This window comes from Puma concolor, chromosome B4 (assembly GCF_028749965.1).
Source record: "Puma concolor isolate L17-30 chromosome B4, mPumCon1.1.hap2, whole genome shotgun sequence".
NCBI lineage: Eukaryota > Metazoa > Chordata > Mammalia > Carnivora > Felidae > Puma > Puma concolor.
Window position 1 is genome coordinate 129,165,317 of NC_141673.1, and position 25,421 is coordinate 129,190,737.

At 46.2% G+C, this 25,421-nt stretch overlaps 1 protein-coding gene and 1 non-coding gene across 3 annotated transcripts in view; both read left to right on the forward strand.

The window, feature by feature from the left end:
* Nucleotides 1-25,421, forward strand: part of FAM171A1 (family with sequence similarity 171 member A1) — a 136,532-nt gene that overhangs the window by 23,776 nt on the left and 87,335 nt on the right. The window lies entirely within an intron of this gene.
* On the forward strand, nt 3,223-3,329 carry LOC112868074 (U6 spliceosomal RNA). The gene has a single exon (XR_003224252.1). It is a non-coding gene; the product is annotated as a U6 spliceosomal RNA (small nuclear RNA).

Sequence of the window (25,421 nt, forward strand, 5' to 3'; positions counted from 1 at the left end):
AGAAAATATTATAGTTGAAAATGTTTCTAGTCCATGCTGTTTATCTCAGTGAGAGAACCTTTGATAAGATGAGTCCTCCCTTACCCCGAATTATAAACTTACTTCAGGTTTGATGTACCTACGACTCTGTGCAGATTCCACTCCCACACCTAGATGTTCTGCCACCTGCAGAGTTCGTCACCCACTGGCATAAGCAAACTTAAAAGCATTAGACTCAGGGCACCTGGGAGGCTCAGTCAGTTGAGCATCCCACTTCGGCTCAGGCCATGATCTCACGATTCGTGAGTTCGAGCCCCATGTTGGGCTCTGTGCTGAAAGCATGGAGCCTGGAGCCTGTTTCAGATTCTGTGTCTCCCTCTCTCTCTGCCTCTCCCCTGCTCCCTCTCTCCCTCTCCCCCCGCCCCTCAAAAATAAACAAACATTAAAAAATTTATAAAAAAAAAAAAAAAGAAAATACTGATAAATGATTACAAATTAGATCCACCCTTCCCCCTTCCCCATCTCAGACTCTTGCTTGTTTTTCTGGCCCCATATCAGCTGTCATCTCCTTGTATGACTTCTCTGTAGGGTCCCTTAGCACTTTGTGCAACCTCCATGACATCACCTGCTGTGTTTCATACATAATGTGCCCCTCGCCGCTCAGTTCCCACTATCTATATATACTCACTATCAAGACCTGCAGGATTGTTTCTCCTAAATTCACGGTCTTGAGTGAAAGCCCATGTACCGTGTACCCCACCGTGCACACAAGTCTGTGCAAGAGGCTGTAGGGTGGGCTGTAGGTCCCAGCCATTCTCCTGATAGGATGCCGACTCAGGGTGTTTACGAGCATCGTGCCTGGACTTTGCCAGTTGCTTGACTGTGGGAGCTGAGGACGAGGGCCAGGATGGGCACTGACATGGGCAGCAGGGCTTCTGGCATATGGTGGGTTCAGCGTTTGCAGTTTGGTTGCTCAGACAGAGTCCAGAGTTCTGCAACATGTAGGACTCTGTAATGTTACTGTGGCAGAAAGTTCACTGTTGTGGGCCATCAGTCTGGTGTGTGACGGGAGTCTGGTCAGCATGAGGGAGGCCAGCAGCTCTGTGCGCACAGCGGCCCGTCCTCCCCGGCCTTTGCACGTGCTCAAATACAACAAAATCCCTTCCTGCCTCTTCCTTTTATTTTTTTTTAATGTTTATTTATTTTTGAGAGAAAGAGAGAGAGAGTGTGTGAGTGGGGGAAGAACAGAGATAGAGGGAGACACAGAATCTGAAGCAGGCTTCAGGCTCCGAGCTGTCAGCACAGAGCCCGATGTGGGGCTTAAACTCATGAACTGTGAGATCCTGACATGAGCCAAAGTCTGAGGTTCAACTGACTGAGCCACCCAGATGCCCTCCTGCCTCTTCCTAAAAATTAACTCTTGAGTATCCAGGAGTCCATACAGCTAGGAACAAATGAATGAACGATTGAATGAGTGAGCGAGCGAGCAAGGGAGTGGAGGAGACACATCCCTTATACAGAAGAACCTAAATAAGTGAGGTCAGTCTTCTGCTGTCAAGGTCACAAAACCTCCAGCCCCTCACGTATGGGTTGTGGAAAGGAGAAAGTAATTCTACGATTATTTGTTTCGTTAGGAGGAACTGAACAAACAGGCAGGTGACAAAGGTCAACATCAGTAGCCGTGTTGATAGTACCCTTGATGTGACAAGAATGACACTTTCCTTCTGGGGTCTTCCTCCTTACACCCTTAATCTCAGTCTAACCGTGAGAAAACACTTCACAAACCCAAACTGGGGGACATTCTACAAAATACCCAGCAGTACCCTCAAAACTGTGCCCAGGTCATCAAGAACTAGGAATGTCTGAGACACTGTCACAGCCAAGAGGAGCCTAAGGAAATTTGACAACTAGATGTGATGCGACTCCCTGGATGGGGGCCTGGATCAGGAAAGGGACATTAGGGGGCAACTAAGGAATCTGAATAAAGGAGGAGCTTCGGTTAATGACAATGTGTCAGCATTGGTTAATTAATTATAACAAATGTACCAGATTTTGCTACAAGATGCTGGGTAAAAGCTATATGGGAACTATCTCTACTGTCTTTGCAATTTTTCCGTAAATCTAAAACTGATCTAAAATCACATATGTCTTAAAAAAATAAAATAATCCCCAAGGAGGAAGGTAACTGTTGGTGCTGAAGATAGAAGTAAGGTGGTTTTAGAAGGTGATGCCTATTAGCTGAAAATACAAGTTTTATGGGAGAAAATATATGCCATATACCATAATCGAATTTAGGGACTCTTAATACTAGCAGAATATATTCGTCACAGATGTCCTCGATCTCTTTTACTTTGATTTCAGGGAAAATGTATATAAAATATTAGGTTACTATTGTGAATTTATTGTTTTATGGGCATAAACAAGCAACAGAGGCAAAAGCAGAACCATAATGAATGACTTTGCTAATTGCTATTTCCTTTATTAGTTGGCATTCATTTTTCAGTCTGACATCGTATCAGAAGTATTGTTTATTTTTATACGTATTGGGAAAGAGCATGCAAAATAGTGACTGTTCTCCCCAGCAGTTCCAGGTCTGAATGGGAACAAGATGACATTTGGCTGGTGGTGGGAAGGGTACCTACCAGTTTTAGGATTACAGAACTATTAGCATTTCCCCCTGTACAAAATCTATTTTTTGCATATGGGAGATCCAGGCATGAACACTTAGTTCCTATAGCTCTTTATTTTTTTATTTTTTTTTAATGTTTTACTTATTCTTGGGAGGAGGGGCAGAGAGAGAGAGGGACACAGAATCCAAAGCAGACTTCAGGCTCTGAGCTATGCAGGGCTCAAACTCACGAGCCATGAGATCATGACCTGAGCCGAAGTCAGACGCTCAACCGACTGAGCCAGCCAGGGGCCCCTCTATAGCCCCTAAGCTTTCACGATCAGGTCACAGGCATCTGAATCAGACCTCAGAGTTAATTGCAAAATGAGTGTTTCCATGAAGACGTTTAATTGGACTTTTTATATAGTCTGCCTGCTAAAAAAAAAAAGCATGTTGTCTTTTAAGTAGAAGTTTATTTGAAACCATGGTAAGTGAGCCATAACAATCTTGAAAGAGGGTTTTTCTTCCCCTCTTTTCCAAAGGCCTTCAGTGTATTTACACTAAAGATACTCCGTGAATACCTTGTTCAGATCCCAGAGGATTCAGTGGTATGAACTATAGTTTAAGAACACTTTGTACTCGCTTCAGGAGCACATATACTAAAATTGGAACGATACAGAGAAGATTAGCATGGCCCCTGCACCAGGATGATACACAAATTTGTGAAGTGTTCCATATTTTGGGGCGCCTGGGTGGCTTGGCTGAGCATCTGATTTCAGCTCAGGCCATGATCTCACGGTTTGTGAGTTCGAGCCCCAAGTCGGGTTCTGTGCTGACAGCTCACAGCCTGGAGCCTGTTTTGAATTCTGTGTCTCCCTCTCTCTCTCTGACACTCTCCCACTCTCTCTCTCTGTCTCTCTCTCCTTCAAAAATAAACACTAAAAAAAAAAAAAAAGAAAAAGAACATCAGACAAGTTTCAGGTTTAGTATGAGGCTACAGGTAAAATATCATTTGCTTACATTTTTTCCCTTAAGAATTCATCTTCCAAGAATTTCTGCTGTGGCTCCTTGACACACAGACCTGAATGTTTCTGTATAGAGATTTCATCAAGTAGTCTCCCTGAGGGAAATAGAGTTTATCAGGTAACTCTGGGTTCTAGTGAAAGGTGACAATGTATTAGTTTATTAATAAATCAGTGTTAATTGATAATTTGTTAATGGCCCACACTTCACTGTGTTAAGTATACTTCATGTAACTTTTCTCTCTAAACACTAATAAAAGTCTACACTACCCCTCTTTTTGCTGGCAGAACCCTGGTTTTGCTCAGGTGTCAGAGTACGTGGGCTCATCCTCAGGGCTGGGGTCACCCTAGTGCAGGACCCCATTCTGGGGTGTGACAGCATGTCCCTGTCTGCTTTTGCTTCCTGATAAGTGGAAGGCACGGGGGTTAGAGGGAACCCTGTGGCCCGTTTCCTTCTTTTCTACTTGGACACTGTTGTGACAGCCCGTGCTCCAGTGATGACACTTTTGACTAGGAAGTGACAAAAAGCCAACCCGCTGAGGGTTGTACCTCTGGAAGGAACCCCAGTTTTGGACAACACTGCCGAGCAGCTAAGCCTGGCGGGCCCCTGCTGCCTCCAGACTTCCTGTTCTTTGGGAAATGTAAACCCCTGCTTGTTGAAGCCACTGCTAGCCTAGTGTTCCAGTGTTCGCAGCCAAAAGCCTCCTTAACTGATGCTGCTGTCTTATCCCAGCTCTACATGTGAAAAAGGGAAGACTTCCCCAGGTGGGAAGCCCTTTCTTGGGATTGCATGACTCCAAGTGGCAGAACTGGGTCTCGAACACAGATCCGGCCCCCAAACCCTTAGACTTAACCATGAATGGGTGCCTTTCCTCCAAGACAGGGCTTTGAAACTTTCTCAGAGATAGGTCTACCTGGAGCAAACCTGATCATAAATGAAGCTGTTTCCAAAGTGTTTGTGTCTGCCTCCCTTTTCTTTTCTAATTTTTTAAATGTTTGTTTATTTTTGAGAGAGAGAGAGACACACACGCACAGTGAGAGTGGGGGAGAGGCAGAGATTGAGGGAGACAGAATCTGAAGCGGGCTGCAGGCTCGAGCTGTCAGCACAGAGCCCGCAGGGTTCGAACCCAGGAACCGTGAGATCATGACCTGAGCCGAAGTCGGAGGCTTAAGCAACTGAGCCACTCAGGCTCCCCTACTGCCTTCCTTTTCTTATAAAACCACCAATCCTATTGGAATAGGACCCCACCCTTAGGACCCCATTGAACCTTAGTCACCTTTTAAAGTCCCTAACTCAAAAATACAGTCACGTTGGAGGTTAGGGCTTCAACATAAGAAGGTGAGGATGACACAGATCAGTCTATAGCACACAGCCATACGGTTTCTCTCTTTGGAGAAACCAAAGCTTCGAGAAGTCTCGCCAAGCCCACTGCTGGCAGGTTGTCTCTGAATCTAACACTTTGAAACCCAGCTGTGGTCCTGGCACCCAGACCTAGACCTGTGGAGCACCCCTCCTCAGATTGTTCAGCACTGATTTGAGAACCCCAGGATTTCAGAGCTCAGGGTAGCTAGCTGAGGGTTTGAAAGCGTTATCTTCTTAAAGAAATGTCAGAATTGGGGGGCTTTTATTTCCAGCATTAGTTTCCCACCTGGCCCATGGGTGTTGGGCATAGACCTTTAGAGCAGTCGGTCTCAGCTTGTCCCTGGGGAAGACAACATGGTCCATTCAGACAGAACCACGACCAGAGCTCAAGTGCATTGTCAAGAGTGGGAAAGTAGATGCGGTCCGGTCAGTCTCCACCATGTTTAGAAAATTTAGTACCGGACAGTGACCCCTAAATCCTTGAATCTGAGAGCCTGTTTCCTATCAAAATGGTTTATAGCCCCCCCACACACACACACACCCAAGCATTACACAGTATCATTTGGTAGAGAAAATATGTTGGTCATGTGAGTGTCCTAACCATTCACATTTAATCCCATTTTAGTACCTGAAACCCTTTTTCCATAGGGCTGAAAATAACAGCAGGGAACATACAGGATTTCCTTCATTCTGCCCACACACTACCATATCATAGGCCCACACTGATTATAAAACACATCCCCGTTTACGAAATATTAAGTGGAGCAGTAAAGCTACACCTTAAAATCAAAGAATACATTGGGCTCAAGTTTTTTCGGTCCACAGAGAATGTCTCTGCACATAGCTGTGCACTCTTGAGAACTCCACGTATTACCTGCCCCACAACCCCGACACTGGCCACTGCTGATTTTCAAGTATCAGGTCAAAAGCTTTTCCCTCTTGCGTGTGGAAGGCAGATCTATTTCATGGATAAAACTGCCCTATTTGGTGCTCCTTTCCCTTTCTTATTTGTGTGTGTGTGTGTGTGTGTCTGTCCTTCTGGGTATTGCTCAGCCCAGCCTTGCCTCAGGAGGGATATAGAGAAAAACCAGTGACCCCAGTCAACCTGGGTGACAGATGGTGGCCTTGAACCCTGTAGGCTTCCCTCTCTCTCAGCTCCGTTTTATGAGGGTACTGTGCTCTGAATAACATCCTTTTCATTACTGCTCCCTCCTCCCTGAGGATACTGCATTGTGGACTCAGGTATAAATGACAGATTTCACAGTGGTCACTCAGAAGGACCTCTGACACCAGACGCTGTATTAAGTCCCCAGTTGTTGAGTAAGAATCTAAGGACACTTCTAAATAGTAGAAGGTTAAATGAGTCAGAAACTTGAGTCTAGTAGAAGATAAAAATGAACCTAACCTTTATTACCAATCTTGGGAATTTATTCCCACTTTCTCGTTCACTTTTTAGTCTGTATCAGAGGAAAACAAAGCAATGCATCTCCATGTACATGCTTTTACGCCACCTTGATGGAAACAAAGATAAAAGTATTGTACTTTCAAGTTGTGATTCAAACAAGTTTAGCATTTTATGTTTCAAATCTCAACATTAGTGCTCTATAGGTATATATACATCTTGTAAATGTTAAATGGCTTTTAAAATTTAATTATCTCCTTTGGCCCAAGTTTTGTTTTCCTTCTGTTTGAAAACCCTGATGAGGTACTTTAAGATCATGATTTTTGGTTTTTTGGCAACCAAAAACAAAAAACCCTTTCCATTAAGCAAATAGATTTCTTACCGCAGCATTTTTTAATGTAAGTTTATTCTCTCAAAATTTTTTTCTTTTTCCCTTTTGAGCCCCTTCACCCATTTCTCCCATCCCACCCCTGCTGCCTCCTGAAGTTACCAATCTCTTCTCAGTATGTATGAGCTTGTTTTGTTTGGGCTTTTTGTTTTTATTTTTATTTTTTAATTTTTAATGTTTAGTTTTCTTGAGAGAGACAGAAACAGAGGGTGAACAGGGGAGGGGCAGAGAGAGAGGGAGACACAGAATCCGAAGCAGGCTCCAGGCTCTGAGCTGTCAGCACAGAGCCCAATGCAGGGCTCGAACCCACGAACCGCAAGATCATGACCTGAGCCAAAATGGGACACTCAGCTGACTGAGCCACCCAGGTGCCCCTGTTTGTTTATATTTTAGATTCCATGTATAAAAGAGATCATGTGGTATTTGTCTTTCTCTGACTTATTTCATTTAGCATTATACTCTCAAGGTCCATCCATGTTGCAGATGGCAAGATTTCATTCTTTTTCATGGCTGAGTAATATTCTCCTGTGTGTATGTGTGCGCACGTGTGCGTGTCTTGAATGTTCTATAAATGCGCTGTGGCATTTTGTTAAATTTAGTGAGCTGTTCCAACAGAGAATAAATGAAAGTAAGGTTATTTGCTGTGGTAGTCAACCACCAAATGTTTCATAGATTGAACTTTTTGTAAATCAGTTATTTAAGGTTTAAGAGATGCCTGCCCCAATCTTCTGATTCCTAGAGCAGCCTTGATGCCAGGAGTATTTATTAGCCAGTAAGTGGCGAGCCAGGAGGTGATCGTGTCTCCTCTTTGATCACGGGACCAACTTCTAAAATCCAAGGTCAGAGGACATTTTCCATTTTTCTAGAGCTCTATTTCTCATTAAAAAGACGAGGGGCTGCCAAAGAACCTTATTGCTGTTAAACCACTCCTCAAAAAGGCTCTGTAAAGAGAAACCTTAGTTTCGCTGAAGCCAGAAAAACAGAGTTGTAACATCTGGGTGAGTTCGTCTGTACTGTCACGTTTAGGATTGGGAACACAAAGGAAAATCAGGAGCTGTAGGTCTGGGAGGAGGAATTCTGTGGGACAAGGTCTTTGGATGCTCCAGAGGCACATCTGAAAACTGGGCTAGTGATTCCGGTGGGAAGGCTGATGTTGACACCTTGAACGTTGAAATGGATCCCCAGGGAGCAGGGAAACAGTGACCAGGAGGTTGAGAAGCTATAGGGGAGAGAGTTTTAAAAGCATGAGTGGCCCCTGATCCCAGACCCCAGGAGCAGAGAGCCCCAGAGTGACACTGTGAATGGACAGATGTCCCCAGGACCCTAGTGTGGGGTTAGGGGCGGTAAGAAGAGCAGCTGGGGGCTGCTGGGAGCAACGTTAGATGGTGACACACAGCCTATCTCGTGGCGTCAGTGACGATAAAGTGAAAGCTGCTATATGTGCATGAGCTCTGTGCTCAGCTCTGTGCTGGGGGTGTTGAGCAAGGTGGGGGGGGAGTTGTTGATCAGCTTGTTAGGATACCCCTTAATAGATCCTGTTCACTTTTTCTTACTGTAAGTGCCCCAAGATCGCAAAGTGATTCCAAACTGTTCCTTCCTACCTAGACCCAGACCCAGGCAAATTAGCTGAAATTCATTGCTCTAAGCTGATCTGTTCCTCAGATGAACTTTGAGGAGACTTGTAAAGGAGATCAGGAGGAGGGAACAGACGGTGTCAGATCGTAGAGGATAAGTGAATAGAGCAGCTGGAATGCTCTGGACCTTCTGCAAGCCTGGGCCCTGAGTCCCTGGGACTTGATTTGTGTTCGAAAGCCTACATTGATGAGTTTGTTAATGACACTAGTTATTTCAGGTTGGTAAGTCCCGTCTAGCTCATGAAGGTGTTATACTTGAATCACCACTTCCACACGGTAAGATTGGAAAACCATTTACGTATATATCATGCAAAAGAGAGCCTGGCACAAGCAGCCCTCATATCAGAATCTGCCTTTCTGTGGAAGAATGTGGCCCTACCTCTGCTGGAGGCAAACTGGCATTGGGAAGTATAAAAACTCTGGCTTAAAAGAGAGGAGGAGTAAAAGAGGAACTGCTGGGCATCACTGACTTTGAGGAAATTCCAGGTAAACTAAATATTATTTCTCATGCCCTAGAAAGGAAAATACCAGATCGATGCTTGGTTATGTCTCTAAGAAGGCGAGTTTAAAATACAAATGCCTCAGGGCGCCTGGGTGGCTCAGTCAGTCGGGCGTCCGACTTCAACTCAGGTCACGATCTCGCGGTCCGTGAGTTCGAGCCCTGAGTCGGGCTCTGGGCTGATGGCTCAGAGCCTGGAGCCTGTTTCTGATTCTGTGTCTCCCTCTCTCTCTGCCCCCCCCCCCCGTTCATGCTCTGTCTCTCTCTGTCCCAAAAATAAATAAATGTTGAAAAAAAAATTAAAAAAAAAAAATGCTTCAGGGGCACCTGGGTGGCGCAGTCGGTTAAGCGTCCGACTTCAGCCAGGTCACGATCTCGCGGTCCGTGAGTTCGAGCCCCGCGTCGGGCTCTGGGCTGATGGCTCAGAGCCTGGAGCCTGCTTCCAATTCTGTGTCTCCCTCTCTCTTTGCCCCTCCCCCGTTCATGCTCTGTCTCTCTCTCTCTGTCTCAAAAATAAATAAACGTTACAAATGTCTCTAAATGCTAGTACTAGTTTTTAAGTTTTCTGGATAATTACACTTGAGTTCTTAAGTCTTAATTGTGTTTTTTAAAAATATAAAATCAGTGCTGTTTTCAGCACATAGGAGCATATATTTGGTTTTTGCGCATGGGATATTCCCAGTAATTTCCAACCAAAGCTTTGTGCCCGAAGTGGGTAAGAAATGGTTGTAGAAGCTGGGAGTGTGGTGGAGTGTGTCTCTAGAGCTAACTTGAAATATTTAGGGGCACCTGGGTGGCTCAGTTGGTTAAGACTCGGACTTTGGCTCAGGTCATGATTTTGCAGCTCATGAGTTCAAGCCCTACATACGGCTCTATGCTGTCAGCTCTGAGCCCACTTCAGATCCTCTGTCACCCTCTCTGCCTGTCCCCCACTCGAGCATGCTCGAAATAAACAAAATAAACATTAAGAAAAAAATTTTTAATTAAAAAAATATATTAAGATGTTGCTCATTCCATTCTTAGATTGTCCTTTTCTCTTATACGGTGTACAAAGATTTCTCTGGTGTCTGCCTGCCCATTGTGATAGGCAGAAGATCCTTGTAGAACTTGGAAGAACAGGGTGATAGCCATGGTGGAAAGTCCTTTGGATTTGAGTTAGAAGACCAGAATCTTCCATCTCCTGGCTTTTTATTCCTGTGAACTTGAGGAACGTGCTCAACTTTTGCAGACCTCCGTTCCCTCACTTGCAGCACAGGGCTGACCACACCTCCCGGGCGCCAGGGATGGTGCCACGTTCCATTGAGATCATGCGTGTGCGAGCATGCTATAGAGGCTTCGCATGCCAACGCGGTTCTTCTTAATGAGTGCTTCTGGGACAGTGGTGGAGAAGGTTCATAAAAGACTGCCTGTGGGTGGCATTCACATGCGTGCCAGAAGGAATTTACTAAAAACCTTTTGATTGGTAGCCTGCTTTTGTTTACTGTTTAGGGTGATCTGATTAATAATGGCTGAAAGAAGCCTTCGTGCTAATCTCTGGAATCTGAATATCTGTCGTGTCTCTCCCCTTCACTATATACATAGATGCCTTTCTCCTTTGTCCTCTTTCATTCCCTTTTGCCCTTCCGTCGCTCTTGAAGATGGTTTTGCATAACTGTAAAAGTATTAGGGAATCGTGATCTTGACGATTATAGTGAAATAATTCAGTCCGGAATAGACCGAAGCTTATTGTTGGTATCAGCTGTCTCGGAGGAGGAAAATATTCACCAAGCAAATTAAACCACTCGTCAGTGTTCAGCCACTTGCGGTGCTGTCCTATGCAGTAAAGAAAATGCTTTTCTTAAATGCCTCCTGCAACAGGACTTCTTCAGGTTACAAGTAAAAAGAAACACAACTCAAGGGTGCCTGGGTGGCTCAGTCGATTGAGCGTTCAGCTTTGGCTTAGGTCATGATCTCCAGGTTCGCGAGTTCAAGCCCCGCACGGGGCGTTGTGCTGTCAGCATGGAGCCCGCTTTGGATCCTCTGTCCCCCTCTCTCTCTGCCCCTCCTCTGCTTGTTCTCTCTCTCTCTCTCCCTCCCTCCCTCCCTCCATTCCTCCCTCTCTCAAAAATAAATAAACATTAAAAAGAAAGAAGCACAACTTAAGGCTGGCTTCAGCAATAAACGGAGGATCAGTTTCTGAAACTAGAAAACCAAAAGGCTCAGTGCTGGGGCCGGCAGATACTGATCTGGCTTAGCAATGCCGCTGAACGTCCTGGTTTCTTTTCTCCACCTGCTTTGCTGTTCTTGGTGTCAACCTGAGTCTAAGGATCTCCCCTTGGGATCCTGCATATGGCTTCTGGTGGGTCATAGCACCCTCTGCACCACTGTCCCCAGCATCTCCAGAAGAAGCTCTGTCATTCGTGCTTACTGCTTCTGCTCAGGTCATGTGCCCAGGACAGGAATCGTGGGGGAGGAGAAGGGAAATGGGCTCTGCCAGTTGCCATAATCCGGATCATGGGTCTCAGCCCTGGAGCCAAATAGAATCTCCACAGGATGTTGGGGACTCCCAGTCAACAGAGGTGTCCCTGCATTCCTTACCTATTCATTACGGATAGTTGGTCAGGATTCCTGTTGATAAACTCTTCATTATTAGCTCAAGTTAGTATATGTATTTTAAACTCAGAAATGAGTGTCTGTAAAAAATACACGTGTGTGCGCGTGCGCGCCACACACACACACACACACACACACACACACACACACACACACACACACTGCACTTGGTTTTTTACATTGCTCTGTGCCCTCCAACCAGATTCTCAGCCTTTCTGCCCACGTCATGCTTAAGGGTTTCCTTTCACCTGCGGTTGTAGCAGAATCTGGGCCACGGCCACAACCACGGGGACTTGCTGCTGCCGTGGCTTTGCCAGGGCTCCCTATTTAGTGTGTGACCGAGAGCGGATTACTTAACCTCTGAGCCACAGGTTCTTTGTGAATTTTGTCCTCTTTACAAGGTTGTTTTGAATATTTCCTGAGCTGCAAGGACATGTGGTTTCTGATCTCCACCCTGATAAGTCAGAGGCCAAGTGCACTTCTGCCCTGGGGATGTCAGCTTCGCTAGATGCTAGAACCGCATATGGAGACTCTTGCCAAGGCCTGAGCTGTTTGAACAACAGGTTGCCAAATCCCCGGGGCTGGGTAGGGATTGGAGACAAAAATCGGTGAGGAAATCAAGGCAGCCGATGAAGGAAGAGTGATCACCTTGACCCAGCAGAGGCAGCCAGACTCCTATCCTGCCACAGCCCAAGAAGACCGGAGCTCAGGCTAATTCTGATCCGGGAGCGGGTGGGGTGTGAAGAGGGGCAGCTCCAGCCGTTCTCACGGGGTATCGCCGTTCCCATGCTTAGAGCATTACACTTCAGGGCACCTGCCTACTCCTGTTCAGAATATCCCAGTTTCTGATGAAAACCAATACGGTAAAACCTTGGTTTGCGAGCATAATTCGTTCCGGAAACAGGTTTGTAATCCAAAGCACTCATATATCAAAGCGATTTTCCCCGTAAAAAGTAATAGAAACTCAGATGATTCATTCCACAACCCAAAAACATTCATATAAAAGTGATTACAGTACTGTACTATAATACAAAATCATAAAGAAAATACAAAATATAAAGAAAAATCAACCACCTGCACTTACCTTTGAAAACCTTCATGGCTATTGTGAGGGAGACAAGAGAGCAGAGGGTTATCGTGTAGGACAACTTTCACTATCACTAACGGAATCACTGCTATCTACTAGCTCAATGGAATCTTTTTCTTTTCGCGCAACTTTAACAAGGAACCTGTCCAATGACACTTGCTTTTGCCTCCTTTTGAGGATTTCGTGGAAACGTGACATTGCGTTGTCATTAAACAGATTCATCGTTTGTGCTGCTAGAACCTCATTCGGGTGGTGCTTTTCTACAAAATTTGCACCGTTTCCCACATTTTACACCTTTCCCTAATCTCATTTGAAGCGAGGGATTCCTCCATCTTTTTTTTTTTTTTTAATTTTTTTTTTGCAACGTTTTTATTTATTTTTGGGACAGAGAGAGACAGAGCATGAACGGGGGAGGGGCAGAGAGAGAGGGAGACACAGAATTGGAAACAGGCTCCAGGCTCCGAGCCATCAGCCCAGAGCCTGACGCAGGGCTCGAACTCACGGTCCGCGAGATCGTGACCTGGCTGAAGTCGGACGCTTAACCGACTGCGCCACCCAGGCGCCCCGAGGGATTCCTCCATCTTTTGTCCTCCTCCTCTGCAGACGAGATACAGATGTAGACTTCTTATAAAACCTTGAAATTTCGGCCACTCGCATCCCTCAATCGTGCTTCTCGATGATTTCCTTCTTAACTTCCACCATAATCATCTCCTTCTTCTTAGTGCCTTTCTTTTCAACCTTTTTCTGCATGGGGGCCATTGTATATGCTCTCACGGTTGTTGACTACAGTACTAATAAACTTGTCATATACCATATTTAATGTAACTGGCAATAAGGCAGCACAGGAAAGGGTGTGTATCTGCACGCAGCCTGACCTAGAATGAAGCAAAGCATTCCTAAGCCTCCTCTTGTATAGAAAAGCAAAGGACTGTCCATCGGTGCTTTGGAGTGACAAAAAAACACACTACTGCCAGTTGTGGGCACCTTCCAGTGTTCTGAAAAATCACTGATTTCTGCCAGACACTGCGGCCTGAGACGGAGCATCCAAGCATGGGAGACAATCACCCACAATCCTGCAGTGAGAGAGAGAGAGAGAGAACCATTGGCTCATTGCGATCATGTGACATTTGTCATCACCAACTACTTGTATTGCAAGACATCGCTCGTTTATCAAGTTAAAGTTTACTAGAAATGTCTGCTTGTCTTGTGGAACACTCGCAGAACAAGTTAATCCCCATCAAAGGTTTTACTGTAATGTAAAATTTATTTATTTTTTTTTTTTTAATTTTTTTTTCAACGTTTATTTATTTTTGGGACAGAGAGAGACAGAGCATGAACGGGCGAGGGGCAGAGAGAGAGGGAGACACAGAATCCAAAGCAGGCTCCAGGCTCTGAGCCATCAGCCCAGAGCCCGACGCGGGGCTCGAACTCACGGACCGCGAGATCGTGACCTGGCTGAAGTCGGACGCTTAACCGACTGCGCCACCCAGGCGCCCCTGTAAAATTTATTTTTAAAAAGATTTTTTCTTAGAGGTTATGAAAGTACTGATAGATTTAAGCAACGAGACAAGTTTCCCTACTGAGAAAGATACAATGTCCAATTAAGTAATCTTTGCTATCCTCGTAGAAATAATAATAGTAGCTAAGAGCTGGGAAGCACTCAGCACATGGCAGGCTCTGTTCTAAGCGTTGTGTGTGCTTGGACTTGATATTCCCCTAACACCTGTGAGGTAAGTGGTCTGGGACAGATTGGTAGCGGCCTCCAACTACTTAGCTAGCAAGGAGCAAAGCTGGGAACTAAACCCATCTCTTCTGGTTCCAGAGTTTTTGACCAGCACTCTACACCACTTCCTAGTGATTTGATCTCCGTTAATTTTGTGTTTCAGGGGAACGCTTCATCTGAAATTTAGAGCTCGTATGGATTTTTGATGGGTACTGGAGGGAAGAGGGAGATAGTTAATCATTTCGAATACATTGTTGCCACATTTTCGTGGTGAAAAACCACCAGGTGTGGCTGTGTCCTCCTGCCCCCAAAAACCAAGAAGAGCTAGAAGCTGTCACTCCCACCAGAGGTAGCCATGTGAGACTTATTTTTAATTACTCACTGAGACTATTTCAACAAACCAACTGTGAACACAGTAGTGGGTTACAGGAGAGGCAGGGGGGAAGACACAGGACTCCAGTCGATATATACAAGGTTATTCACAGAACATGAAATAGAAGAATCTAAACTTTTGCAACTGATAAATCAGAGGACACTTAGAGTGGAAGGCGATTCTTTCTTTTACTGAACAGTTCATCGTAGATTTCCTCATCCTGGGTGTCCTCAGATTGCTTACAGGAACGATGTGACCTGGATGTGCTTCATCTGCATGAGGTTGAAGACAGAAACATAGTTTATAAGTAGGAGTCTGAGGTAATAATGGTTTAAAACTGAATATGAGAAGAGAGAATGATGGGATTGTCCAAGCAATTTCTCTTTACCTTTTAGGACTCATCTTCAAGTGGGTCAGAGTAAAACAGCACTTACCCTCGGTCGTCACATGCCGCATCCGCCCCTGCTGTTCCCCCAGAGGTGGCATTTTGGCCTAGTCAGGAGGGAAGGTGAGCATGTGGTTTGGAGACAAAGAAATAGGTTCTGAGTTCTGAGGTTTCGCAAGTCTTAAAGCCTAATTCTGGGGCTGCCTGGGTGGCTCAGTCAGTTAAGCATCTGACTTGATTTCAGCTCAGGTCATGATCTTGCAGTTCATGGGTTGGAGCCCCAATCGGGCTCTGTGCTAAATAGCTTGGAGCCTGGAACCTGCTTCAGATTCTGTGTCTCCCTCTCTCTCTGCCCCTCCCCTGCTCATACTCTGCCTCTCTCTCTCTCCCTCAAAGATAAATAAACATAAAAAAAAAAAAAAAGCTTGGGCACCTGGGTGGCTCAGTCGGTTAAGCGTCTGACTTCGGCTCAGGTCATGATCTCACGGTTTGTGAGTTCGAGCCCCACATCGGGCTCTGTGCTGATGGCTCGGAGCCTGGAGCCTGCTTTGGATTCTGTGTCTCCCTCTCTCTCTGCCCCTCCCTCTCTCTCCCTCTCTCTCTCTCTCTCTCTCTCTCTCTCTCTCTCTCTCAAAATAAACCTTAAAAAAAATAAAACTAGAAATTAATTCTGCCAGAGAACACAGCAAGTTTTAAGAAACCCAGAGTCCCAGCAGAACAGAAGCAGACTGGAGGAGAGTTAGAGGCATAGCACGTTACACATCTGTCTAATGATCCGTAACTACCAGGAGTCAAGTGGGTAGAACCCGCGCATAGATCAGAAGTGCCTGAGGTGCACAGTGTCAGGGGCAGAAGGGCCTGGAGGCAGGGGGCAGAGAAGATGGAACTGAGCCAGGCCTGGACGGGTGGTGGGGTTTGGGTGGACAGAGCTGAGAGGAGAGGCCGGGAGAAGGGCTGGGGCGAAGGCACAGCCACATGCCGGGGACAGTCAGGGGTGTGAAGTGGAGTTGGAAGGATGGGGTACAAGAGAGGAGCCGGGATGAGGCTGGCTGGGTCTGTGAGCCACAAAATGCAGCTGAGATGCACAAGCCCAGTTAACTGCTGCCCCCACGGACAAGTCTGGAGCAGAAAGGCAAGCTGGTAAGACCTCTTGAAAGAAAGAGGCATTTACCTTAGGAAGCAGGTGGTTGTCCTCCGCTTACCTGGAGGCGGAGCTGGGTGCCTGAGCACTCCAGGCTGGCCGGGTCACCTGCGCCCACACGTGGAACGCGGGCTTGGTGCCGTGCACGGCTGGTGGGTGCAGGGCCAGCGGGTGCACGGTTAGCAGATGCACGGCCGGCGGACCCCCCGAGCCTGCCACACAGCCCTGCCCTGGATGCCGAGGGCTTGTTTAGAGACGTCCTCTCTCCCATTGGCATCGCCAGTTCTTGCTGGCCGGTAGCTGATTTTAATTAAAGATTCCATTAGCCACAGAAGCGCAGAAGGAAAGTTCCCTCTCTGTGAGACTGAAGCTCTGGAAAGATTCGGCTAAGGCCAGCCACTGAAGAAAGGTGTGGATGGAATAACAGCTATAAGAGTGGAAGGTCGTCAGGGGCCGGAAGGATTCGGCGGCGGGTTGCTTTTCAGGTGTGAACTCTTCAGGTTCTCTCTGCGGTTAAAATGAAACCGGAAATCGCCGACCGTGCCCTCTGTGTATAGACTTTGCAAGAAAGGTGACGCGGGACTGCATCGGAGAAGGAGGACAGGGGAGGAGAGCACCTGTTACTCAGATGTACCCGGCTTGCTCCTGCCACTTACGGGTCATCAGCCCCTGTGTGTGCTGTGCCGCTGCCGTGTCTCCGGTCTTAGCGCTTTCGTGGCTCTTCCATTTTGTTCTGGGTCCTCGGATACAGGGAACAGGTGCTGGGGGCGGGGGGGGGGGGGGGAGGCATCAGTACAGATGCTTCTGCTCAGAGAGTGACTAAAAGTGGGAGGGCCTCTATTTGGCCCAGGTTGCTCTGCCTGCGATTTGTTATTAAACCCGTGACGAAATCGTGCTTCCTATCATGACAGCACGGATGCGGATGGGCTGGTTCGGTTTTGTGTGTGTGTGTGTGTGTGTGTGTGTGTGTGTGTGTGTGTGTGTGTGTGTGTGTTTTCGTGGGCTCTTTTCCCTCAGCCTTGCATCTGAGGCTTGAAGAGACACTGGCGGTTAAGTAGATGTTCAGATCGTTGCTAGGAGACCTCTTTGCCATTCCGCGGGTAGATGTGTGTGAGTCAAACCACCACTGGAAACAAGCAGTGAGTCCGAGCCGGGCGTGTGTGATAGACGGATAGTGCATGAGGCCGCCCGAAATGTTTCAGCGCCCGGCAGAGATGGTGATTGCCAGAGATACGATTAAATGTGGAATATTAGCATTATGTTATGCCCTGGGAATAAAATACATTTGATGACGATATATAAAGAATGTTTCCCCCAAGGAGGATAAGAAGGTGAACCTCTTAAAAAATGTATCCTCAGATTGGCGCCTGGGTGGTTCAGTCGGTTAAGTGTCCAGCTTCAGCTCAGGTCACAATCTCGCGGTTCGTGAGTTCAAGCCCCGCATCAGGCTCTGTGCTGAGACCTCAGAGCCTGGAGCCTGCTTCGACTTCTGTGTCTTCCCCTCTCTTCCCTTCCCCACTCATTCTCTGTCTCTGTCTCTGTCTCTCTCTCAAAAATAAATAAACATTTGGGGCGCCTGGGTGGCTCAGTCGGTTGAGCATCCGACTTTGGCTCAAGTCCTGATCTCAGGGCTGGTGGGTTCGAGCCCCGCGTCGGGCTCTGTGCTGACAGCTCGGAGCCTGGAGCCTGTTTCCCATTCTGTGTCTCCCTCTCTCACTGCCCCTAACCTACTCGCATTCTGTCTCTGTCTCTCTCAAAAATAAATAAACATTAAAAAAAATTTAAAAAAAAAACATTAGAAAAAAGTTTTTTAATGTACCCTTGGAGGACTGGGGGAGGATCTGGGCTGCACGGGGATGGTCTCCCGTGCCTGCTTACGTGGACTGCCTCTCTACTTAAATAACTTCATCTTCCCTGAAGAAGGGATGGAGAAGAGAAGGAGTGGGGTGTCAGTTGGGCATGAGCCAAGTCGCTGCCTGGGCGTTAAACTCCCTGTTAATCCAATCAGACGTGATGTATGCCAGTTTCCATTTCGAATATTGCACATTTTGGGGTGGAGATTAGGGCTCAGGTTTATCTTGCAGTCACTCATTTCACTGGCCACCTACTTATGATTTCAAGAATTCTGACTAAAAGTTATGTGGTGGCACTCTTGGAAAACTGATTAACCACCGGCCCTGTCGTTTTGGATGCCCCACTTTGAATTGGGTTCCGCTCTCTGTGGATTTTTTCACCATGGTGTATTTTTAGTGGCACTGAACGTAGAAACTTTTCCTGGCAAGTAGATAGATACTGGTTTTAAAGTGTTTGCACTGGGGGTGCCTGGCTGGCTCAGTCAGTAGAGCATAGGACTCTTTTTTTTTTCTTTTTTTAAGTATTTATTTTGGGAGAGAGACAGCGCAAGTGGAGTAAGGACAGAGAGAGAGGAGAGAGAGAATCCCAAGCAGGCCCCGCAATGTCAGCACAGAGCCTGATGCAGGGCTCGAACTCATGAACTGTCAGAACATGACCTAAGCCAAAACCAAGAGTAGAAGGCTTAACCAACGAGCCACTCAGGTGCCCCAAGCATAGGACTCTTGGTCCCAGGGTCATGAGTTCAGGCCCCACATTGGGCGTGAGCCTACAGAAAGGAAGAAAGGAAGGAAGGGAGGAAGAGAAGTAGAGAGGAAGGAAAGAGGGGGGGAGGAAAGAAAGAGGAAGGAAGGGAGGGAGGGAGGAAGGGAGGAAGGGAGGGAGGAAGGGAGGGAGGAAGGAAGGAAGGAAGGAAGGAAGAAAGTTTGCACTGTGTTTAAAGATTTTTATAATTGTTGAAACTAGACAAGATGCTGAATCACACTGGAATCCTAATACCGTGTTCTTTTCTCCCAACAATATTATCCCCCACTTACTTTAAGTAAAATCACAACATGTAGGGTAGAAGATACTGTGGTTCCTTTCACAAGATTATATTGATTGTGGAGGTATATGCTTTGGGTTATTTTAGCCTGATACTGTTATGCATCTGAATCCTATGGTTTGCTCTCTTTTTTCTAATTCTCTATGGCCCACCAAATGAATTTATGATTATAAGTTGGCTTCTTGGGCACCTGGGTGGCTCAGTTGGTTGAGCGTCCAACTCTTGGGTTCAGCTCAGGTCACGATCTCACGGCTCCGTGGGTTCAAGCCCCACAATCAGGCTCTTCACTGGGAGTGAGGACCTTCCTGGTATTCTCTTGTCTCTCCCCCTCTCTCTCTCTGCCCCTCCGCCACTTGTGCTGTCTCTGTGTCTCTCAAAATGAATACATAAACTTTTAAAAATTTTTTTTTTTCCAACGTTTATTTATTTTTGGGACAGAGAGAGACAGAGCATGAACGGGGGAGGGGCAGAGAGAGAGGGAGACACAGAATCCGAAACAGGCTCCAGGCTCTGAGCCATCAGCCCAGAGCCTGACGCGGGGCTGAACTCCCGGACCGCGAGATCGTGACCTGGCTGAAGTCGGACGCTTAACCGACTGCGCCACCCAGGCGCCCCTCAAAATGAATACATAAACTTAAAACAAACTAAGTTGGTTTCTTGGGCTGGCCTAGCTTTCAGGGGAGAGAAGGTACCACTCACCCAATGAGAGTATTGCCATCTTATAGAGAGGTAGTAGTACTTCCTACTGCAAAGGAAGACTTTGGCATTCTGTTTCCATACTTCAGTCTGTCAGCCTGGTAAAGGTGAGTCCCTCTGGGCTCGGGGTCTCCGCCAGGGCTGTAGACCAGACCTGGACACTGACACGTATTTCCCAGGATGACCCCAGTCCATGAGACTGCTTACTGGGCAGCTTATTTGCTACTCCTGGAAGAGCTCTGTCATCCTCATGCTTCTCATTTGAAACATTAATAGTTTCTATTAAACAGTTTGGGTAACAGGGATTAACAGTGTCAACTAAGGATCAGCGCATTTGAATGAGTGCTGCCTCCTATTGGCGGTAACTTAAAGGGAATCAGCCATATCTCCACCAGGGAAAAGTCAGGTGTGTGGAATAGCTTTCACCTCAAAGCTATCTCCTTTAAATCCACAGTTTATGTTATCTAACAGGGGTGGAACGTGATGCAAAAAAAAAATTAAAAGAAGAATCATCTTTTTTCTCTAATGCTCTTAAATAAGACTAGTCTGAGTGTTGGAAAGCATTCTGGAAAAGAAAACCTGGTAGCGAACCAAATAGAAATCTCTTGGCAGCTGACTCTCTCTCTCTCCAGATGTATTCAGTTATTGAACAGCTGTCAAAGAAAGCAAAGCATTATTTGTCCATTTAGAACAATTTCAGAAAGCTCTCTTTAACCCCCAGTGGTATTTTTCTGCAGCCTTCTAATCTCTGCGAAGGTTTTAAAAGATCTAACAACCCATGCTTGTATCAGGCCTGAGGTTACCACTGGAGCATAAAGAGAAGCAGTTAGTGTTCATGGGAAAGGAATTATAACCACTAGAGTTTTTAGTTCCTGCAAAATTTTGCACCATGGCACATAAACATATATAGCTGTGTTGGCTCGGGGTCAACAACAATATCTACTATTTGTTTCTCCACTATATGATAAATAATGTAAGATAAAAATCAGAGTTCTATGTATTCCTTGCATAACTATGGAGCTGGAAACAACTATCTGGTCAACTTCTGTTCTAAACATTTCATCTTACAGTGAGACTGAGTCTGTGTAGTTTTATGAGCTCATAATGATACAAAACACAGTCAACATGATCTTTCTTTTTGACTTGAAGTACAAACCATTCAGATTTTGAAGCATCAACTTTTTTCTCTCTCTCTCTCGGTTTTCGTTAAAGTAGGTTTCTGGCTGGGAATGCTGGTATTTGACTATATTGAGATTTTAGACTTAGAGAAATGCAAAATGTTTGTGTTTGGCTTTCCCTTTGTGGTTTCATGGTTGCCCCAAAAAAGTATTTTAAGTGAAAGTTGTATAAAATTATACAACTATTTGACTGTGAAACTGGGTTATAGTTTTAGTGGGGAAAAATTTTAAAACAAACCTAGCTTCTAAAGGCTCGAGGCTGAAACCGTGGCTTTCTCAGTGTGCAGCATTAGTTAAGGTGACACGGAGAAGTGCCCTTTTAGGAACTGAGTGAAGAGTTTGTGTCTTAAGATGCCTGGACACAAGTGAGGGTTTATTTTCATTAAAAATCACAGCCGGGGGGCGCCTGGGTGGCGCAGTCGGTTAAGCGTCCGACTTCAGCCAGGTCACGATCTCGCGGTCCGTGAGTTCGAGCCCCGCGTCGGGCTCTGGGCTGATGGCTCGGAGCCTGGAGCCTGCTTCCGATTCTGTGACTCCCTCTCTCTCTGCCCCTCCCCCCTTCATGCTCTGTCTCTCTCTGTCCCAAAAATAAATAAACGTTGAAAAAAAAAAATTAAAAAAAAAAAAATCACAGCTGGGATTCCTCCGGAGTTCCAGATCACCCTCCTTTTCCCAAGCAGAAACTGTCATACAGGAAAATTGTATGAGTTACCTTATCATTTATTGAAAGCATTTAGTATTATATTTTGAGTATTTAAAAAGGGTATATATTATCTGGATTACCTTTGCAAAATAGCAAACTTGAACATGTAAGGAAATTCTTTTGTATGGTGGCCACAAAATTATTAAATGTAAAATAAATCATCGCGATGCCGACAGCGATGTGGCTTTGAATGCCAACATCAACAAAAAACTCTGCTCACAGGGGCTCCTGGGTGGCTCAGTCGGTTGAGCGGCCGACTTCGGCTCAGGTCACGATCTCACAGTCCGTGAGTTTGAGCCCCGCGTCGGGCTCTGTGCTGACAGCTCAGAGCCCGGAGCCTGCTTCAGATTCTGTGTCTCCCTCTCTCTCTGACCCTCCCTCATTCATGCTCTGTCTCTCTCTGTCTCAAAAATAAACAACCATTTAAAAAAAAAAACAAAAAACTCTGCTCACACACCACCACCGTTAAACTCACTTTTCACATACATTATCTAGAAACTGTTTGATTTAGACAAGTTCATTAGACATTGGCTGAATTGCCTGCACACTTCATAACTTTCAGTGATCATTTTCAGTACATCCCACGTGTATCATTGTATTCTAACTACTTAGCTGGGACTAGCAGATGACGATTTCTTACGGGCGTAATTGCTGTATGGTCTAAAATGGCCTAATATAAAAAGTGAAGTATTTTCACCTGCTGTTTTCATTTCTTTAATTAAAAGGCTACAGATGGTGAAGAGTGTTATTAAAAATTGTTGTACCTGTCCTGTGCCTGCCTTGAGCGTGTGGATTAAGGGATTGTTTTTGCTTTGGTTGGTTTTCTCCACTCCCACTCTACTTTTTAAAAAAAGATTTCTTCCCCATGTGTGGCCAAAATCCCTGGCCGTGTCTTAATTTTTCATGAGGGAGGAGGGACGTGTCTCTTTACTCTGGCAGTGACCACGGGCTTCCTGTTGGAATGAACAGGTGAGAGGAAAGAGAGACAGAGATTCTGTGACTCCGCTCTATGTATATGCCATCCACAGGCTTGGATGTGGAAATGAGCACTTGTGCTGTACTTCCAGATGTCTCTTCACTGTCCTCCTGAGCCCAGACATGATGCCACATGTCACCCCTCCTGGTTGTTCTCTGAACACCTTGATGGTCTTTGTGACAGCAAAGCGCAGGGAGGAGCAGATGTCTCGCCGAAGACCACGTGATTTGTGTTTCTCTCCCTTTGTTTCCTCTGAAGCCTTTACCCTTCATGAACCACTGAGAGGCTTCTGAATTTCCCTCTTGTGGCTGACAAAATCAGATGTCACGCCATTCCCAGGTATGGTTTGGGACTGCTTCAGCTTGAGCAATAGAGACAGTACAGGCATGATCCCCAAATAGTTGGGGTTTCTGCACCCCTGGTATGGTCCAGGGTGCTGTGCTCACACATCAGCCACATGCAGATCCCCGGAGAGTCTCAAAGAGATGGGAAAAGGATTAAGATGTTAAGCACATCAAAGGATCTGAAGGAAATAAAACTCAGCACACTCTTCCACAGGAACAGTAAGACTGCATATGCCTCAAAACTACTAAGCATAACTGACCAAGTTGACATTCTGCAGCCCCTGGGAGAAACCAGTTTCAGCGCTTGAAAGGGCACTTGACCAGAAATTCCCATCCCCTAGGGCCCAAGGGGGAGCATCTTGGGTGACACGGGCTGCATGGAAGAAGGTGAGTGGATTTCTCTGCAAGAGGCTGGAGTTAACTGCCTTCTCTCTGTTTCATCCTGCTACCCAGAGATAGGCACTCAGTTTCTTGACCCTTCTCCATGTGGCTGTGGGACTTGGTCACCGATATGAGTAGCTGCTCTCATCCCAGGAGGGCCAAGCTGAGCCCCAGCTCCTCCTGATCCTTTTCCTCTTCCAGACTCATTTGCTCTGGGCATTCCCGGGGAGGAGTCCCCAGCTCCCAGCATCCTCCCTAACAACCAGTATAATCATGTCACTTCCTGGAAAGTTCCAGTGCCCCACCACTGATATCATTGGCTTGCGCACCTCCTTGATTATATACCCCTGGCAGTAAAATGGAGCATGTGCCCTTGACCTGTGTGTATTTACTTATAAATGATGTCGTATGTCTCTGTATAAACCGTTACTACGACCGGGTTTCTTTTTTTTAGATTGAAATGTATGGAAGTGGTTTTCATGTTTCCCTTTAGTGACCATTGGCTTACAGGAGAACCAGACCTTGTCGATGGCATTAGGATCCTCTGTTGCTGACTGCGGCCACCTCCCTGGCCACACGGTTTCACTTTGCCGTCTGTCTCCAGATAGTCCTTGCGGCCCCCGCTCAGGCCTTCCCGGCCCTGCCTGTCAGGCCCCATCTCCACACCTTTCTTTGTCCACACGCTGCATTTTGTCCTCTGTCCGCATCCTTGAACCTTAAGGGCCTGTTTTTCTGCCCTACACAACTGTCAACACCTTCTGATTCTTCGCCAGCTCCCCCAGCAGGTATCTGTTTAGACAACATTCCCGCTAGACCCCAAGGATTTCAGATGTTGGTTGGATGTTTGTGTCACCCAAACCTGCTTCAGGACCCATATGGGCAGACCCTCATTTCTTTTACATCGTGTCAGAGAATACACGAGTGTGTCTATGAAATAAAAAGTAGAATTGCCTGTCGAAAAGTACATGCACTTGTGACTTGGATGGATGTTGCCAGACTGCCCTCGGAGGGGTTGTGCTAATCCACGTTTCCACCAGGAATGAGTGTTCAGTGGCCATTTTGACACAGTTACGCCAACACAGCGTGTCATCAAACTTTGCCATTTTTGCCAGTCAGATTGGTAAAAAAAAGCGGTACCGGACAGATGTAGCTCTTTCCGTGATTCTGCTTAAACCTTCGCCCTTGTTGAGGATTGGAAAAGCAAGTTACTGTGTCTTAAGAGTAAAAAGGGCCCATGTGGGTGGAGTTTCCCTCCTGTATCAGTCACTAAGTCAGCTTCTGGAAGGCTGGTCCTAAAAGCTGGGATGGCTTCTCGGAATTAGGGGAGCCAAACGCAGTGCACCACGACAGAGATGCTCTCTTGTAAGAGTAGGGCCACTAGAAACCCTTTGCTTAACGTGAAGTAAATTCACGGTCGGAAGGACACCAAAGTGTGTCCTTCCAGCACACGGAGAACGAGAAAGAAAGCCACCCTCCAGGAGGATGCCTGTGGTCCAGACACAGCCCAGACGGCCTAAACAGAAAGTACAGCTTCTCAATAAACCAAGGAATGCTAGTAGATGATGCACCAGAGTCCTCGTAGCATTAGTTACAGTCAAAAACCGGAAGCAACAGACAGGTCCAAAATAGGGGATAATTATACGACATATCCCTACAGGGGAGTGATATGTAATCTTTAACATACGTTTTTAGGGACAAGGGAGAAGATGTCTGTATGCTAAATGTAAGTAAAAAATGTAAAAAATGCTCATGTAATATAACCATCTTGCTATGTAAGGAAAAAGTGGCAGAAAATCCAAACCAACACAGGAACCTGAGAGGAGGTATGTCAGAATGTCAGACCTTGTTGCCTCTGGGAGAGGGAGTTTGGTTGTTTTTTGGTTTTTGTGTGTGTGTGCTTCTTTATTTTTTTTCTATATTAATTTCCTACCTTACACTAAACCTCAGCCCTCTCCAGCCCCTACTTGTCGCCACAAAAAAGGACATCAGCCCTCCTTAAGGCCTTGGGAATAAGGAAGACACAGATTTGTCCCAGGGAGATAGGGATGGGT